Source organism: Myotis davidii, unplaced genomic scaffold (genome assembly GCF_000327345.1).
Source record: "Myotis davidii unplaced genomic scaffold, ASM32734v1 scaffold1004, whole genome shotgun sequence".
NCBI classification, from domain to species: Eukaryota; Metazoa; Chordata; class Mammalia; order Chiroptera; family Vespertilionidae; genus Myotis; species Myotis davidii.
This window is the reverse complement of record NW_006295184.1, coordinates 23,038-26,970: the sequence shown is the minus strand read 5'-3', so window position 1 is coordinate 26,970 and position 3,933 is coordinate 23,038. Positions and strand designations below refer to the sequence as shown.

At 41.3% G+C, this 3,933-nt stretch overlaps 1 pseudogene; it reads left to right on the top strand.

Annotated features, from left to right (window-relative positions):
- The first annotated feature begins 1,942 nt into the window (after positions 1-1,942).
- Positions 1,943-2,910, top strand: LOC102773272 (annotated as a pseudogene).
- The last annotated feature ends 1,023 nt before the right edge of the window (positions 2,911-3,933 follow it).

Here is a 3,933-nt window from a genome sequence, read left to right as displayed (position 1 = left end):
TCATGTCTGTTTAACACTTTCAGTGTAGTAATAGGTTCTGATAGTAAAAAAGACCATGCTTTTAAATTTTTGGAGAGTGATCAGAAATGAAGTTCCCAACTGTCTGGACCAACCTTAACTCAGACTTCAGAGAAGACTTGCTTGATTTAATATTCCTGAGCATTCATTTTCATAATTTCTAGGGCCATGACTGGGTTCTTGCCTTAGGACTGTTAATGTAAAAACATTCCAACCTGTAAAGAATTTTTGTGAGTTTATTTGACAATTAAACTGTCAACAATTTCCAGGAAACACAATCTCAATGGATTGAGATAATGTTCCAAAGAATGGTGGTGTGCCATCTATTTTTATAAATTACCAACAAAGGAGGAGACGTAAGTTGGTTACATAAAATTTATTGGTAATAGATTAGGGAGGTGGGAGAAAGCAAAGCAGGAAACTTCTGGGATTGGATAAAAAGTAAAATGATAGACACATGCTTCTTTTACATAGGTGGGTACAGGATAGTAAACAGTCAACAATTAACAAGATAACAATAACAATGAGGGAATCTTTGGTCTCCAACCTGGTGCCCTGGTACATTGGTTGTACTCTGAAGGGTCCGGAAAAAGGGAAATTACAAGTTATCCCAACATTCCAAAGGTATGTTATCGTGATGCAAAAAAGACAATAGGCTCAGTTAAGATCAAAGTAGGGAATTTAGCAGCCTAGGACATTACTACCCAAAATACAGACCATCCTTTGTGGTTGCTTTAGGTCTCTTAGTTTGCAAGGCCATCATGTAGGCCTTCCCTGAGCTTGGCAGGTTAGCATGCGGCCCCTTTTCCTCTATAGAACTCATCTCTTCATAGCAGAGGGAGCATTCAGCCATCTTCAAATCAATACCAACATTATCTCATTATGTGTGTGTGTAGGATGAAGGGGTCACAAACAAGGTCTTGAGGACTGACAAATAAAAATCACTCTGGTCCTCAGATATGAATGCAACAACTGTTTATATTTTTGTGTTTTTTCCTAATATTTGTCCACAGGCAGACATATTTTTATATGGTTTTAGTCTTCACCATATATGTGCACTTTTAAACTAATAAACTGTGTGAGAAGCACGCCAGGTTCCTGGATAGTGAAGGCCAATAGGAGCACAGAGGCCTTGTTATCAATACACCAGAATGGCCAAAGGCCGCTCTGAGCATGAGCCTAATTAGGATGTCCAAGTACTCTGAGCCAAGGAACCGTAATCAGGCCAAAATACCATGAGTGGGTGCAAGGACACATGGTACACTGTGCCTTCTGTAACCCAAATGATGGATGTCACCGTTGGTAACCAGCCTTCTTTGTCTCTAGAGTAATAGACAGATTACTGACCAAGAGTGTGTGAAGAAGTCTGCTAGAGAGAGAGCAGCTGGGCAGGAGACAGGAGAAGCTGCTGATCCAGAAAACTCAAGCACTACTACGATGTAAGATGGTGAGTTTAGAGGCAGCATGCGGCTGTTCAGATACTAAATGTGGGTACAGAGATTAATGCTACTATGTGAGAAAGATATGTATTCACCAGCTGGTGTCCAGCTGTTTGCTTGTATGGACTTTGATATAAGGACTGTTCTTGTCTAATGGCTATGTAGCCACTGGCCTCTGCAATAAAGACTCATTCTTATATACCCACAACTTCTCATGGCTTCTCCATCTGCCCCACTGCCAGAATTGACCTGTATCTCTCACACTTGGTAAAGGAGGAACTTGGACTAAGTTCCCAACAGTTAGTACAGTGGGCAGGGTTCGAGGAGGAACCTGCCCTGGAATAATCAAATGGGAGAATTTAGAAGAATACATGGACTCAAAGCCAGTCAGACCAGCAGAGCCGTGCAGTGCATGGGCTGGCTCTGACAACCTGTTTTTAAAATAAGTAATAAAAGTTAAAATTTCTCATTAGGTATGTACTTATTGTAAAACATTTTAAAAATATAGAAAGGGCTTCTTTTCTGAGGAAACACCAAATGGCAGATGATGCCCATGCTGCGGAAGGGCCTGGAGGCCCCGGGGGCTCTGGAATAGGAGGCCACGGCAGCTTCTGTGGAGGATTTGGCAGTGGCATCTGGGGCTGAGGTTGCGGCTGCAGTCAGGGCAGGGGCAAAAGACGTGGAGCTCGTGGAGGCAAGGCCAAGGACAAGGAGTAGATCCCTGTCACCAAGCTGGACCGCCTGGTCAAGGACATGAAGATCAAGACCCTAGAGGAGATCTATCTATTCTCCTTGCCCATCAAGGAATCAGAGATCACTGACTTTTTCTTGGGGCATCCGTCAAGGATGAGGTCTTGAAGATTATGCCCATACAAAAGCAGACACATACTGGCCAGAGGACCTGGTTCAAGGCAGTTGTCGCCATTGGGGACTACAGTGGACATGTTGGTCTGGGTGTTAAGTGCTCAAAGGAAATAGCCACTGCATTCTGTGGAGCCATCATCCCAGCCAACCTCTCTATTGTCCCTGTGGGGCGAGGCGACTGGGGGGACAAGATCAGCCAGCCCCACACAGTTCCTTGCAAGATGACTGGCTCCAGTGGATCTGTACTGGTGTGCCTCATCCCTACTCCCAAGGGGCACTGGCATTGTCTCAGTCCCTGTGCCCAAGAAGCTGCTGATGATGGCTGGTATTGATGACTACAATACCTTGGCCAGGGGGCTGCACTTGTCACCCTGGGCAACTTAGCCAAGGCCACCTTTTATGCCATCTCTAAGACTTACAGTTATCTCACCCCAGATCTCTGGAAAGAGACTGTGTTCACCAAAGCCTGTCAAGAATTCACTGACCATCTTGTAAAGACCCACACCAGAGTTTCTGTGCAGAGGACTCAGGCTCCAGCTGTGGACACCACATAATTTTATACAAGAAAAATAAAGTGAATTAAGCCTGTCAGAGGTGACACACGAACTCATTTTTTTTGGTTGATTTTTCTTTGTTAAATGGCATTTAAATATATAAAATAAATATCAAAAATATAAGTCTTTGTTTTACTATGGTTGCAAATATCAAAAAATTCTATATGTGACATGGCACCAAGAGTTAAGTTAGGGTTTTTCAAAATGCTGACACGCCGAGCTCAAAAGGTTCGCCATCGCCATCCCTGCTCTAAGACAATGCCTGTTAACATTTTCGTTTGTTTCTTCAAACTTTTATACATGCATTTCTTTTCTTCCTACATAATTTGATTGAATAATATATAATTTTGTTTTCTGCTTTTTTATTTCATATGATTTTATGATCTAATTACTGTAAAGTTTTTGTTTGTTTGTTTTTGTTTTTTGGTTTGTTTTTTTTTTACAGAGAGGAAGGAAGAGGGATAAGACATTTAGAAACATGGATCAGCTGCCTTCTGCACACCCCCTACTGGGGATGTGCCCGCAACCAAGGTACATGCCCTTGACCAGAATCGAACCTGGGACCTTTCAATCCGCAGGCCGACGCTCTATCCACTGAGCCAAACTGGTTAGGGCTACTGTACAGTTTTTATAAATATCCTTTAACAGCTTGTAATTTGCTTTAGCATTTTCTTGTTAGAAGACAATACTCCCTATTTCTTGGTATTATAATACTGCAAATGGGAAAGATAGTTGTAAATTCTGATTTTTTTCTGTGTTCAGAATAATTGCCTTACTATAAATTTCTAAAGATAAAATTGTGTGATCAAAGGAAATGAAAGAATTTAAAGCTCTTGATAATATTATCAAATGGCTTTCCAAAGTATTGTATTGATTTATAGTCTTGGCTATCACTCTAAATTTTTTTTTTCTGTTTTTCTTTTTATTTCATAGTTGTGGTATTTGCTCTTTTTCTTTTTTTTTTATTTATTTTAATTTTTTTATTTATTACAAAGGATATTACATATGTGTCCATTTTTTTCCCCTGCCCCAGACAGTCCCCTCTCCCCCCCCACCCG